This window comes from Rattus norvegicus, chromosome X (genome assembly GCF_036323735.1).
Source record: "Rattus norvegicus strain BN/NHsdMcwi chromosome X, GRCr8, whole genome shotgun sequence".
NCBI classification, from domain to species: Eukaryota; Metazoa; Chordata; class Mammalia; order Rodentia; family Muridae; genus Rattus; species Rattus norvegicus.
The window spans coordinates 124,569,637-124,586,355 of record NC_086039.1 but is presented as its reverse complement, the minus strand read 5'-3'; positions in this window follow the sequence as shown (position 1 = coordinate 124,586,355).

Genomic DNA, 16,719 nt, shown 5'->3' with positions numbered 1-16,719 from the left:
GGTTCCTCAGAAAATTGGACATTGAACTGCCTGAGGATCCAGCCATACCTCTCTTGGGCATATACCCAAAAGATGCCCCAACATATAAAAAAGACACATGCTCCACTATGTTCATCGCAGCCTTATTTATAATAGCCAGAAGCTGGAAAGAACCCAGATGCCCTTCAACAGAGGAATGGGTACAGAAAATGTGGTACATCTACACAATGGAATATTACTCAGCTATCAAAAACAACGTCTTTATGAAATTCGTAGGCAAATGGTTGGAACTGGAAAATATCATCATGAGTGAGCTAACCCAAACACATAAAGACATACATGGTATGCACTCACTGATAAGTGGCTATTAGCCCAAATGCTTGAATTACCCTAGATGCCTAGAACAAATGAAACTCAAGACGGATGATCAAAATGTGAATGCTTCACTCCTTCTCTAAAAGGGGAACAAGAATACCTTTGTCAGGGAAGAGAGAGGCAAAGATTAAAACAGAGACTGAAGGAACTCCCCACATGTGGCCCATACATATACAGCCACCCAATTAGACAAGATGGATGAAGCAAAGATGTGCAGACCGACATGAGCCGGATGTAGATCTCTCCTGAGAGACACAGCCAGAATACAGCAAATACAGAGGCGAATGCCAGCAGCAAACCACTGAACTGAGAATAGGACCCCCGTTGAAGGAATCAGAGAAAGAACTGGAAGAGCTTGAAGGGGCTCGGGACCCCATATGTACAACAATGCCAAGCAACCAGAGCTTCCAGGGACTAAGCTACTACCTAAAGACTATAGATGGACTGACCCTGGACTCTGACCTCATAGGTAGCAATGAATATCCTAGTACGAGCACCAGTGGAAGAGGAAGCCCTGGGTCCTGCTAAGACTGAACCCACAGTGAACTAGACTGTTGGGGGGAGGGCGGCAATGGGGGGAGGGTTGGGAGGGGAACACCCATAAGGAAGGGGAGGGGGGAGGGGGATGTTTGCCCGGAAACCAAAGAATTATTATTAAGTATTAAATAAATTAAAAAAAAAGAAAAGGAAGGGAGGCACAGAGAGACGACAAAATATGCATAATAGAAGAGAGTTTTTAAAACTTACAAGAACGTAGATGAGTGTTGATAGTCCAGGCTTATAATCTCAGCACTTGGGAGGCAGAGACAGGTGGATCTCTGAGTTCTAGGTCAGTTTTGTCTACAGAAGAAATTTTCAATGCAGTGAGGGCTACACAGTGAAGCCCTGTCTTAAAAATATAGTCAATCACCCACCTAAACAACCAGTAATAGAAATTAATAAACAACACCAAACAAACAAACAAAAACCTCACTTGAACCTGTTATCTAATTTAATTTCTATTCTCTTATTAGTCAACTGCAAAAGCTAACATTAGCTTTTTCTTCACACTGTATACTGAGTTGAATAAATATATTTGGATAATGTAATAATCCAAAATTTTCAGTAGTCTTTCATGTAAGTATATAATGCAGTAATTTGCAAACATATGAAATGATTGTTAGAATGTAAGAATGAAGGTATTTCAGATTGTATCTAGTAAGGAAGATGAGAGAAATATTTGTAACAATAAAAGACATGATTTAATGATTATCTAATGGACAATGTGACCTACAATTCATCTAAGACAACTATGCCTACTTTGTGGCCAAACTGACTGTTTGCAAGGGATACCAAAAGTTTTATTTGTTGTTTATTTGCTAAAGCAAAATTAATATAATAATTTTAGTTGTAAATGGATGTTGTTTTATGATTCTATTTCATGAGCAAGGACAATAAACCTTTAGAAGCCCAAGTGAAATTTATAGGAGTTACTATGTTTGCATTGCCAAGGATCTATTTCATATGATAAACTCAGTTCCTTCATGATATCAGAATTTAACTTTATCATATCAAAGTTACATTAATCAAGAAGCTTGCTAACTGTTCACTGAACTGTTGAGTATACAAGACCAATATTTTCAAAATTTACATGTACATAGCACTCTCACTATGTTTCAGTGTCTGGGAGTTATGGGTATGAGGGAAATATGGATAGAATTGGTGTTTAAATCCAACCATAGTTTTGTAATAGGCAGCAAAATTTAACTGAATACAACAAAATACTACACAATAGATCCTTTTTCTCTTCTTCAAAGCAAGGTCTGTTTCCTAGTCTTCCCCACCTAAGAAAACAGCATTGTTAAGTTTTTAAAAGCCAGTATATCAGGTCTGATGAGATTGGCTTTTTGGGTACAAGTGTTTGCTGTGCAAGTTTAACAGCTGAGTTCAATCCTTAAATCCTGTCTGAATGTTTAAGGAGAAAAACAGTTCACGAACTTGTCCTCTGACCTCTACATGCATATGGTGGCACATATTACATACATACATACAGGTAGTCGGACACACAGAAACACACATATACACAGAGAAACACACACACACACACACACACACACACAAACACACACACACACACACCTACCCATAAACACAAGACAAAGAGACTAATACAATTTTCTAAATATAACCTGGATGAAAACTTTCTCAGTACATCATCAACCAACATGTCATGTCCATCCAAGTTAATAATTTACATTCATTATGACCATTTATCTTGATCTCTACCTTCTAATCTAAACTATCTTCAATTTCCATTTGGATGGCTAAATGAACAACACCTACATAATCTCTCCAGCTTCATTTTAACTCCATTTATTTTATTTATGGAATAAAACTAATATGGTACTTAAAAAGTTAAATTGTATTACTTTTTAAAATTTTATATTAGTTATTTTATTTATTTGCATTTCAAATGTTCTTCCCCTTCCCAGTTTCCTCTCTTCAAGCACTCCCCTTCCCTTCTCCCCAGCGTCTATGAGGGTGCTCCCCCACTCACCCACCAACTCCTGTCTCTTTCCCCTATCTTTCCCCTAGGCTGGGCATTGAACCTCCAGAGGACTAAGGACCTGGCCTCCCACTGATGCCAGATAAGGCAATCCTTCATATGCAGCTGGAGCCATGGGTTTCTCCATGTGTACTATGGTTGGTAGTTTAGTCCTTGGGAGCTCTGAAGGATCTGGTTATTTGATATTGTTGTTCTTCCTAATGGGGTTGCAAACCCCTTCAGCGCCTTAAATCCTTCCCCTAACTCCTCCACTGGGAGGAGTTCCCCATACTCAGTCTGATGGTTGGCTGCAAGCATCTGCATCTGTTTTGGTCAAGCTCTGGCAGAGCCTTTCAGGAGACAGTTATATAAGGCTCCTGTCAGCAAACACTTTTAGCATCAGCAATATTGTCTGGGTTTGGTTTCTGTATATGGGATGGATTACCAGGTGGGGTAATTTCTGGATGGCCTTTCAGTCTCTGCTCCACTTTTTGACCTTATTATTTCCTTTAGACAGGAACAATTCTGGGTTAATATTTTTGGGATAGGTGGGTGGCCCCATCCCTTAAGTTGTCTAACCTCTGAATATGATATCTACAGGATCTCTATCCCCTTTGTTGAGTACTTCATCTAATGTCATCCATATTGGGTCCTGGGAGCCTCTTGCTTTCCTGGCATCTGGAACTTTGCAGGCAAATGGATGTAACTAGAAAATATCATCCTGAGTGAGGTAATCCATTCACAAAAGAACACACATGGTATGCACTCACTGATAAGTGGATATTAGGCAAAAAGCTGGGAATACCCATGGTACAACTCACAGACCATATAAAGCTCAAGAAGAAGAAAGACCAAAGTGTGGACACTTCAGTCCTACTTAGAAGAGGGAACAAAATTATCATTGAAAGTAGAGGGAGTGAGGGACTTGGGAGGAAGAGAGGAGGGGGACAGAAATTGGAGGAAGACCTGGTGTTGGGGGAGATGAGGGAGAGGTACAAAGGGTCAGGAAATTGAACAGAGTTTCATAGCATTGGGGAATGGAAGAATTGCATTACTTTTAATTGATCCATAAAATATAAAATGATACTTTCTAATAAGGTGTGATATTTTAATATATATGCCCCTTGTATTATGATTAAAACAGTTTGAAAGTATTTATATCTTCATTTATATGCACTTTCATTATGGTCCACAGGTTTGCAATGTTCACAACTTTATGAGTGTGTGTGTGTGTGTGTGTGTGTGTGTGTGTGTGTGTGTGTGTATGGATGGATGCATGCACATGCATGTGGGGATCAAAGAGCATTCCAGGTGTTGATTCTTGCCTTCTACCATGTGGGGTTTAGTGGTTAAATTCACAGAGTGGTTGTCATGCAAGTACTTTTGTACCCTTGAGTCATCTTGCCTTCCTGAGAAGTATTAACAAGAAATTGCCACATGTCTGTAAATAAAAGTTGAGCATTTTACATTTGGTCTTGGCTTGTGAAGGATATAATTTTGGATTAAAAATAAACATACTGGAACATACAACCAGATCAGAAACATTCATATGCACAGCTGGAAACAGATACTGCAATCTGAATGTATAATTAAGATTTACCATCTCTATTTATAGAGTACGAGCATTGCAAATTTATTGTCTTTAAACATGAAGGTTTAGAAAGTGTTAGCGGAAGAGAAAATATTCACTGAGTACAACAGCATATGACATATAAAGAGGAATATCTCAATTTAATATTAAGGATGGCAACATGGGAGGGAAACAGAATAAATGAGAACAAGACACAGAAAAAAAAAGCACAGAGTATTTCAATGACAGACAAAAAACACTCAGCATTCCTGGAAAGGAACCTTCTCTCATGTTCAGTAATTATGCCTGATATGCACATTATAAATGTGTGTGTAAAATGGGCAACTACACAAATGCAATGGTATATGGTTTCTTGCAAATGGGTGTTTTGTGATAGGAATGAAACCCTCTTACATTCCTGTCATTTTGTCATGAAGTAAAAGATTTCTGCAAATATGATAGTCAGACCAGTTGGAGCTGTTGATAGGCAAAGCCTTGTAAGTGAACATATTGGTGTTCTGACAGAGTTAAAGAATTTTAATTTTTTTAATGTCTTAATCCTTTTATTGTAGTATTAGTAATAATCAGATAAAGTAAATTTATGTGATTCAGTGAATCAATTTACATTTAAAATACAAAAATTATATGCCTGAGATACTTGGATCTGATAGCAATGAGATTAATACTTTGGAAAGCACTTATGTTTTGTGTATGCCATATAAATTTTTTCTGTGAGTTGGCTAGCTTTGTAGTTATATTTTATAGCCTATCCATAAAAATATAGAAGAAAAATCAATTATAGCGGTATATCAGAAAAGATAAATTAGAGCTTTTCAGTAGTTTCTTCTTTAACAGATGGATTTACAAAAGGCATTATAGTGCCATCACCAGCCTCTTCTATGACAGGACCACGACATTTAAATTTGTTACTAAAGGAGGTAATCACTTGTGGTCAGGATTGTAGAAATTGATGACATGAGTTTGTCCTTCCCATTCACCTTAAATGGCAGAGGAGTTAAACTGACAACAGTTCCTTATCTTACAAATGTGTCTGGCTTAAGGATCATCACAAGATTTATTTGAAACTGTCCCTTTTCATGTACAGCCAAACACTCTTACCAAAGTTGGATGAAATAGAAATTGTTGACATAGTCATTTACAGTTAAGCACTCAAAATCATTAACAATTTGGGTACTTGATGACAACTTGATGCTTAATTGGCATTTAATAGTTGCTTCCTACATTGAATGACATTTTGGGAGATGGGGCCCTACATGATTCTATTTGCTTTCACTTCTCATGCATAATGATCTTCATGCATTTGAGGAATCAGTAAGAAGAAAGGGAAATGGATACCTTGATAGAGACTGCTAAATACCTGGTCTTAGGATACATCTAGACTGGAAGCTTACTGTTGGTATAATTGTTGCTTCCAACAATCGTATATACCTAGAAATGTTGTATGGAATTAAGACACATATCTTGCACAACAAGAAAACATAAGCCTGGATGTGGCTGTTGATTGAGCAAAGTAAGGAGTTTCATTAAGACTTATCTGTGCACACATCTAATGTATTGTGTTCATATTCATCTCCTCTATTACCCTCTTCTATTCTCTCCAATATCTCCCATCTTCAGATGTCTAAAAATGACAGTTTTTCTTTTTTGCACTTTTATTTTTAAACCTTACTGTCATACTCTCTATATTAAATTTATTATGCCAGGGTGGCCAGTATAGTTTATGGGCATTTTTGAAATTGTCATAGGCAACTTAACCAATAAAAAGCAACAGTATTTTTTGTTACAGTAGTGAAAGAAAATTAATAAAAATCCATAAAGTGACATTAGTCACATATCAATAGCCAGAGTACCCTTACTTATACACTATTATCCAGTGCAAAAGAGCATCTGAAAACTAGATTAGGAAGGGAAAACAAAGCATTCTGATGTTACTTAAAATGTAACTTAAAAAGGGAAATTGGATAAGGCACACAAAGGCATAGATTTAACTCTCTTTACGTGTATGGGAAATAGTCTATGTTTCTATAATTATTTTCAAGTTGCCATTTATAAAATATGAAGTTCTATTATCTTGGCTAACTGACAGATACATGAATTCTATTTGTTAAGATGTAGAGATGCTAATGTAGAATACACAAGCAGATTAATTTTAGTTGTTTTGACAACAACAATCAGTCTAGTGACCTGAAGAACAGCACTAATGTGTCAGAGAACTTGCTGGCAGTAGAAAAGAAAGGGAGCTGGACATACTGTCTTAGAAAAATACTTTCTTTTCGTCCTCACAATCAGAACATGAATAAGTTGTTGGCAAAGAAGTGGTTCTGTCTTCAACAGGGTGAATGGGAAATGGGAGGGTGATGGAGGAATGCAGACACTAAATTTCCAATCTGTATAAATAAAAGTTTAGGTTATATTCTGGACAATAATTTTTCCCGCTAAGTCAACAATAACTATTTTATTGTTAGTGATCCAGTTGCTTTCACTGAAAATTGTTCTGGCTAAAGATGAACTTAAATATTGTCTGAGAATAGTGGATTAATATTACCAAATTTAGATTCTGTTAGTATCCTATATACAATTCCTCTAGGAGGATAACATTTTTCAAGTGATTCAGAAACTATTTTCTTACTTCTGAAAACATATCATTCATGTGAAACTACTAAGACTGGATTTCATGAATAAACAGAAGCAAGCAATCCCCTTTGTTTAGTTTAATACATGCTTTTGAAAATGATGGGAACCACTGGCTGTATGGTGGGAAAGAGAATAAGTTAAAACATATCATCAAGCTAGGGCAAGCAAAAATCTAATGAATCTTAATCTCAATCTCTCTCTCTCTCTCTCTCTCTCTCTCTCTCTCTCTCTCATATCTTTTCCCTTTTCTTCATTTTTCTTTGTTCATATATTTGTAGGTATATGAACACTTTTATTACTTGGACTTCTACACACCAAAAGAGGGCATTAGATTCCATTATAGATTGTTGTAAGCCACAATGTGGTTGCTGGAAATTGAACACAGGACCTCTAGAAGAGCAGAGTAATCAGTGCTTTTACCCACTGAACCATCTTCCAACCCCCATAAATGCATCTTCTTAATAGTTCTGCTATTTTTATTGATCTGTCCCAGAGTCTCCCCTTGCTTTCTGATGGCTATACATATAGGCACAGCAGATCACAAATGTTCAATTTCATCTGTTATTTGCCTGATGATTTAAAAATTGTTGCTCTGCCTGATAAGTTTGATCTCTTTACTTGCTAATCAGCTTAAGCAAGTGCAACCAAGCAGTAAGGGAGGAAGAAATTTGAACAATTCCTTTGTTCTAAGCAGAAACTCTTCACTATTTCCTTGAGTTGGGCCTTAAATACAAGTATTGGGTTGTGAAACTGGGATGTAGAGGCACTTCTGTGACTCTAGAGGCAAGGAGCTGTGATGGGTACAAGTACAATCTTGGAAGACAGAATATGGATGCAGTAGTCCATGATGATGTGCATTTAAAATTTACTGAGGAAGAGTGGGCCTTGCTAGCTCCTTCCCAGAAGAGTCTTTACAAAGATGTTATGCTGGATACCTATAGAAACGTCACTGCAATAGTGTTTCTTTTCATTTTTTAGGAATAAAGGGACTTTTGGTATGGAATGCTGATTCATGAGATAATCAAAGGGAACTTGGGATAAATGACTGCATTAATATTTAAATAAAAGAATGTGCCCAGGATAGTGAGAGGTAAGGTATCTGGGTGAGTGGTCTGGGGATCTCCAGAGAAGGCTGTCATAAGCAAAAAGTGATCTGGAAAGCTGTCTTGAACACAACATAGTGCTGACATAAATATGGAAAGGTTGATAAATGGAAACGAATTAAAGACCCAGAATTAAACCCATATATCTATGGACATTTGATCTTTGACAAAGAAGGCGATACTATACAATGGAGAAAAGAAAGCATCTTCCACATATATTGCTGGTCTAAATGGATGGCTACATGTAGAAAAATGCTACTATACACACATCTATCACTCTTTGCAAAACTCAAGCTTGCCTTTATCCAAGACCTCAACATAAAGCTGTAAACAATTGGTCTGATAGAAGACAAAGTAGGGAATGGCCTTAAATGCACTGTCACAGGCAATAGCTTCCTTAACAGAACACCAAGAGCTTAGTCACTAAGAACAACAATGAAAAAATAGGACCTCATGAAACTGAAAATCTTCTGTAAAAACAAGGAAACTGTCAAAAGGACAGATGACTCCCTACAGAATGAAAAGATTTTCACCAATTTCACATTTCCCAGAGGGATGAGATAAAAAATACGTAAACAACTCAAGAAAGTAGACATGTAAACCAAATAACCCAATTTAAGGTGGAGCACAGATCTAAAGAGAATTCCTAGCAGAAGCATCTCTAATGGCACACAAGCACTTAATGAAATTCTCAATATCCTTATTCATGAGGAATCTGCAAATCAAAATGACTCTGAGACTCCATCATATACCTGTCAGAATGGCTAAGATCAAAACCTTAAGCAACAGCTCCTGCTGGGGCAGATTGGGAGCAAGGAGGGAGACAGGCTTCCATTGCTGGTGGGTGAGTACAAACTTGTACACACAATTTACAAATCAATTTGTTGTTTTTTTCAGAAAATTAGGAGTAGATCTATCTCAAGTCCCAATTATCCCATTCCTAGAAGGTATCATCAAAAGTTTATCTACCATACCCCAAGGACATTTGTTCAACCATGATCACATCAGCTTTATTTGTAATAGTAATGAACTAGAAACAACATGGGTATCCCTAAATGGAAGAGTGGATAAAGAAAATGTACTACACATACACGAGTTAGTAATTCTTCACCATTAAGAACAATAACATTATAAAATCTTCAGGCAAACAGATTGAACTAGAAGAGATCACCTTGAGTAAGGTAAACCAGACCTTGAAAAACAAACATAATATATACTTACTTATAAGTGGATATTAGCCATGTAGTTAAGGATAACCAGGCCATAAACCATGGGTCCAAAGAAGGTAAGTAACAAAGAGGTCCCAAGGGAGGCAGAAGGCTCCTAGAATCCTATGGAGTAGATAAAATAGATTAACTATCAGGGCTGGATGTAGGTAGGGGACTAGATGAGGGATAGTGGGGAGATAGGAATAGAAAGGATGATGTTCTGGAAGGACAGAGAGGAAAACAACTGGGAGAGACAACTGGAATGGAAGTGCAAGCCTGGGATGATCAGGAAACGTAGCCCGCTGGAAACTTTCAGGAATCTATGTGGGTGATCCTATCTAAGACTCCTAACAACTGAAGATATGAAGCTTGAGCCAGCAGGTCCTGTAACCCAGCAAATCTTCCAATGCAAAGATTATAACATCAACTCAGCCTCAAAACGTTAGACCCACAATTTCTCCTTCATATAATATATGTAGTGGTAAATGGGTGGACAGAATTTTTAGGGATGGACGACTACTGACTAGCTTAGTTTGAGACCCAATCCATGAGAAAGAGTCCAAAACTGACAGTATTAATGATATTTTGCTATACTTGCCAACATGGACTTAGCATAACTGTGGTTAGTAGCCCGACAGGACCCTCAGAGGAGAGATAGGAACACCAACCCACCAACAAAGTTTTTGAGCACAAATCATTCCTGTCTAAAAGAAATGCAGGGAGCAGACACTGAAGGAATGACTTACAAGTAAGTGGCCAGCCCATTTTGAGACCCATCCCACTGGCAGTGGCACCAATGCCTTATGCTGTTAATGATGTTATGCTATACTTGCAGAAGAAGCCTAGCATATCGACCCTCTGAGAGGCTCTACCAAGTAGCTGACAGAGACAGATGGAGATATAGAAAGGCAAATATTGGATGTATGTTGTGGACCCCTGTGAAATTGTTAGGGGAAACAATGAAGGCACTCAAAGTGATGGCAACCCCACAGGGAAACAGTATCAACAAACCTGGACCCCAGGGAGCTCCTACAGAACACCAACCAAAAAGCACACATGGGCTATTCCAAGGTGCCCAAAACATACTTAGCAGACAGCTGCCACATCTGGCCTCAGGGATAGGATGTACCTAATCCTGCAAAGACATGATCTACCACTATGGTGGAGGGATAAGTCAGGTGCCCTCTCAGAGGTAAAGGGGATGTCAGACAGAGAGGTCTGGGAGGGGTCCAAGAATGGGGCAACAATTAGGTGTAAATAAATAAATAAATAAATAAATAAGGAAATAAATAAATACTTTACAATGTCCAAAAAATATATACAAATATTGGGTCTACAGGACTGTTAAAGAATTAGTTTGACATAGGAAATTGAGATTTATGCTAAGAACTGTGGTTGAGTCATTTAATAATGAACTTCTCTGTTAACATTTTTACAGAAAAAGATTTCTGACAATATATCATTGTTTATTTTAAATTTTCAGATATTTTTAGATGGGCTGGAAATTGCTTTATAAGTACATCCAAAAGTCATCTTTGCAATTTCTGGAATTCTAGAATGTTCCTAAGCATTTTAGTTTGATTCCTGTTACATTCCCGAGTCACTTCCTGATTCAAGCACTTCGTTCATTGTAGATTCACTTAGGATAAATGAGTGCTATTTTATGTCTCACCATACCCATGATGTCACATAGTCGCCTATGTGCCTAGAATAAAAGAAGGGATAAGTGGACCTTGACCTCTAATGAGCATTAAAAGAAATGTGAATAAAGTATCTTCCTCTTTGCTAAATAAGGTGATGGAAAAATCAGACAAAATAGTGAAAAACGGGAGAATCACTTTCCTTTTGAGGTTTGGCCATTTCTCGGTTCCTTATGACCAAGTAGATAATCCTTGCAAATATGGGCAGCAGTAGTTGGGTACAGTGGACTGAAAAGTAAATATTAGTTAATTAACAAATGATAAGTTGAGAGGGAGATATGATAGGGATTCCTGGTGGCAATTCGTGGGAAGAAAGAGGGTAGACATGATCTAGATAAATCATAGAAATGTGTGAAGTTTACTATTTTAAGAAACTTTTTAATGATCCTCTATGAATTTTACATCATGCTGTCCAATCATACTCATATCCCATCCTTTCATATCCAACCTCAACCCTTGCACCCCCAAATATTTTTTTTAAAAAAGGAATTAAAAAAAACTTCAAAACAATAACAACAAGAAGATCAGCACTATCTCACCATGGAAGCTATAGTGTGTCACACAGTATGTACCACAGTATATTCCAGAATCTTGCCTGAGGCCAGGCCATGAGCAAGGGCATGAGGAAGATGTCCAGAGACACACCTGCTGTGTGCAGCCTGTAGTCAGTGTCATGAAGATGTGTAAGCATGTGGTGGAGAAATGCAATAGAAAGAGAAGCAAAATGGTTTGAGCACTGTGAAGACTGGACCTGGAGATGGGACGGAGAAGAGGAATAGACTGATATGAGTAATTTTCAAGCTGTAAATTAAAAAGTTATTTTGTAAGAAAGAAAACAAAAAGCCAAAAACAGTTTGCTTATATATTGCCTTTAAACCATGAGCTCTGACCCAGTGAGCTGTTTTTTTTTCCATCCATTTTATTGTCAGATAGTCAGAGTTCATTATATAAGTCTTTCAAAATAATGAGATCTACAAGAATAGTTTACAAGTCAGCTCCGATTGCACAAATACTTGACACAGAAAACTGTTTTACAAATACATAAGTTTTCTTACAAGAATACTTTAATAAAGAAAATAAGTCTCTATACATCGTAAAGCAAATTTGATTCAGTTTCTTTTTCTGATCCCACCATCATTCTGGATTCGTTTATAGTAAGTCTATGACGTTTCACAACGCAAAGTACGACCTATGGCTGCTTCTCTTTCAGCTACTACTGCACTTCCTTTTCTGATCGTCCCTGAAATCAAAAGAATTATCATATTCAGGCTCAAAGAGGTAATTTTAAAAACATTCCTTCAAAACTTGGATGAGGTTAGCCACCACCCTTAGTGACTGATCTTTTCTGGTCTGACTTAGGCTAGACCAGATGACAGTTTAAACCTGCGATACCAAGTTAATAGTTCATAAGCCATGAAAGGAGCCCTGGGAGCAAGGATAAAACACAACGTCAGGGAGCTCAAACGGTGGGTGGCGAGCGGAGAGCACACCCAATTCAAGGTTTCTCTCGGGCTGAAATGACAGAGCACAGGGTGTGGCAATAGTTGTGTAAGATACTGAAGATCTGAAAAGGTTAAGTATTCAGGCCAGTGGTGCTCGCTTCCATAATGCCTGTGGGTAAGGAGTCTTCACTCTGCGTCTGGTGGACTCCGTGGGTGACATTCTTCTCCTGCTGTGGCTTTAGGACGTGATGCTGTATGCCTGGGGAACAGCATACTGATCACATCTGCCCAGAGGCAGGACCCAACTGGGAAGACATGCGGCTTTCGGCTTTCCCTCCACCATCACTGAAGTATCCACTTGGCAAAGCAGACTTTCTTTATTTTTCAGGTAGCATGAAATAACATCAAGAGATTATAGTGGCATCTAGAGTCAGGTTCCCGGGAGCTTGGAATACCCCACCACCCTTCGGAAGGATCCAGTTCTTGTCCAACAGGTTTAAATGCATGTAAGAACACTGCCCCACTTCTCTCCGTATTCTTTTTTTTTTCTCCATTTTTATTAAATTGGATATTCCTTATTTACATTTCAACCTTTCCTGGGTTCCAGGCCAACATCCCCCTAACCCTCCCCCTTCTTTTTTTTTTTTATTAACTTGAGTATTTCTTATATACATTTCAAGTATTATTCCCTTTCCCGGTTTCTGAGCAAACATCCCCCTCCCCCCTCCCCTTCCTTATGGGTGTCCCCCTCCCAACCCTCCCCCCATTGCCGCCCTCCCCCCATAGTCTAGTTCACTGGGGGTTCAGTCTTAGCAGGACCCAGGGCTTCCCCTTCCACTGGTGCTCTTACTAGGATATTCATTGCTACCTATGGGGTCAGAGTCCAGGGTCAGTCCATGTATAGTTTTTAGGTAGTGGCTTAGTCCCTGGAAGCTCTGGTTGCTTGACATTGTTGTACTTTTGGGGTCTCGAGCCCCTTCAAGCTCTTCCAGTTCTTTCTCTGATTCCTTCAACGGGGGTCCTATTCTCAGTTCAGTGGTTTGCTGCTGGCATTCGCCTCTGTATTTGCTGTATTCTGGCTGTGTCTCTCAGGAGCGATATACATCCGGCTCCTTTCGGTCTGCACTTCTTTGCTTCATCCATCTTGTCCAATTGGGTGGCTGTATATGTATGGGCCACCTGTGGGGCCGGCTCTGAATGGGTGTTCCTTCAGTCTCTGTTTTAATCTTTGCCTCTCCCTTCCCAGCCAAGGGTATTCTTTTTCCTCATTTAAAGAAGGAGTGAAGCATTCACATTTTGATCATCCGTCTTGAGTTTTGTTTGTTCTAGGGATCTAGGGTAATTCAAGCATTTGGGCTAATAGCCACTTTTCTTTTCTTTTTTTTTTTTTTTATTAACTTGAGTATTTCTTATATACATTTCGAGTGTTATTCCCTTTCCCGGGTTCCGGGCAAACATCCCCCTCCCTCCTCCCCTTCCTTATGGGTGTTCCCCTCCCAACCCTCCCCCCATTGCCGCCCTCCCCCCATAGACTAGTTCACTGGGGGTTCAGTCTTAGCAGGACCCAGGGCTTCCACTTCCACTGGTGCTCTTACTAGGATATTCATTACTACCTATGGGGTCAGAGTCCAGGGTCAGTCCATGTATAGTCCATGTATTAGGTAGTGGCTTAGTCCCTGGAAGCTCTGGTTGCTTGGCATTGTTGTACTTTTGGGGTCTTGAGCCCCTTCAAGCTCTTCCAGTTCTTTCTCTGATTCCTTCAATAGGGGACCTATTCTCAGTTCAGTGGTTTGCTGCTGGCATTCGCCTCTGTATTTGCTGTATTCTGGCTGTGTCTCTCAGGAGCGATCTACATCCGGCTCCTGTTGGTCTGTACTTCTTTGCTTCATCCATCTTGTCTAATTGGGTGGCTGTATATGTATGGGCCACATGTGGGGCAGGCTCTGAATGGGTGTTCCTTCAGTCTCTGTTTTAATCTTTGCCTCTCCCTTCCCTGCCAAGGGTATTCTTTTTCCTCATTTAAAGAAGGAGTGAAGCATTCACATTTTGATCATCCGTCTTGAGTTTCGTTTGTTCTAGGGATCTAGGGTAATTCAAGCATTTGGGCTAATAGCCACTTATCAATGAGTGCATACCATGTATGTCTTTCTGTGTTTGGGTTAGCTCACTGAGGATGATATTTTCCAGTTCCAACCATTTGCCTACGAATTTCATAAACTCGTTTTTGATAGCTGAGTAATATTCCATTGTGTAGATGTACCACATTTTCTGTATCCATTCCTCTGTTGAAGGGCATCTGGGTTCTTTCCAGCTTCTGGCTATTATAAATAAGGCTGCGATGAATATAGTGGAGCACGTGTCTCTTTTATATGTTGAGGCATCTTTTGGGTATATGCCCAAGAGAGGTATAGCTGGATCCTCAGGCAGTTCAATGTCCAATTTTCTGAGGAACCTCCAGACTGATTTCCAGAATGGTTTTACCAGTCTGCAATCCCACCAACAATGGAGGAGTGTTCCTCTTTCTCCACATCCTCGCCAGCATCTGCTGTCACCTGAGTTTTTGATCTTAGCCATTCTCACTGGTGTGAGGTGAAATCTCAGGGTTGTTTTGATTTGCATTTCCCTTATGACTAAAGATGTTGAACATTTCTTTAGGTGTTTCTCAGCCATTCGGCATTCCTCAGCTGTGAATTCTTTGTTAGCTCTGAACCCCATTTTTTAATAGGGTTATTTGTTTCCCTGCGGTCTAACTTCTTGAGTTCTTTGTATATTTTGGATATAAGGCCTCTATCTGTTGTAGGATTGGTAAAGATCTTTTCCCAATCTGTTGGTTGCCGTTTTGTCCTAACCACAGTGTCCTTTGCCTTACAGAAGCTTTGCAGTTTTATGAGATCCCATTTGTCGATTCTTGATCTTAGAGCATAAGCCATTGGTGTTTTGTTCAGGAAATTTTTTCCAATGCCCATGTGTTCCAGATGCTTCCCTAGTTTTTCTTCTATTAGTTTGAGTGTGTCTGGTTTGATGTGGAGGTCCTTGATCCACTTGGACTTAAGCTTTGTACAGGGTGATAAGCATGGATCGATCTGCATTCTTCTACATGTTGCCCTCCAGTTGAACCAGCACCATTTGCTGAAAATGCTATCTTTTTTCCATTGGATGGTTTTGGCTCCTTTGTCAAAAATCAAGTGACCATAGGTGTGTGGGTTCATTTCTGGGTCTTCAATTCTATTCCATTGGTCTATCTGTCTGTCTCTGTACCAATACCATGCAGTTTTTATCACTATTGCTCTGTAATACTGCTTGAGTTCAGGGATAGTGATTCCCCCTGAAGTCCTTTTATTGTTGAGGATAGCTTTAGCTATCCTGGGTTTTTTGTTATTCCAGATGAATTTGCAAATTGTTCTGTCTAACTCTTTGAAGAATTGGATTGGTATTTTGATGGGGATTGCATTGAATCTGTAGATTGCTTTTGGTAAAATGGCCATTTTTACTAAATTAATCCTGGCAATCCATGAGCATGGGAGATCTTTCCATCTTCTGAGGTCTTCTTCAATTTCTTTCCTCAGAGTCTTGAAGTTCTTATTGTACAGATCTTTTACTTGCTTGGTTAAAGTCACACCGAGGTACTTTATATTATTTGGGTCTATTATGAAGGGTGTCGTTTCCCTAATTTCTTTCTCGGCTTGTTTCTCTTTTGTATAGAGGAAGGCAACTGATTTATTTGAGTTAATTTTATACCCAGCCACTTTGCTGAAGTTGTTTATCAGCTTTAGTAGTTCTCTGGTGGAACTTTTGGGATCACTTAAATATACTATCATGTCATCTGCAAATAGTGATATTTTGACCTCTACTTTTCCGATCTGTATCCCCTTGATCTCCTTTTGTTGTCTTATTGCTCTGGCTAGAACTTCAAGAACTATATTGAATAAGTAGGGAGAGAGTGGGCAGCCTTGTCTAGTCCCTGATTTTAGTGGGATTGCTTCAAGTTTCTCTCCATTTAGTTTAATGTTAGCAACTGGTTTGCTGTATATGGCTTTTACTATGTTTAGGTATGGGCCTTGAATTCCTATTCTTTCCAGGACTTTTATCATGAAGGGGTGTTGAATTTTGTCAAATGCTTTCTCAGCATCTAATGAAATGATCATGTGGTTTTGTTCTTTCAG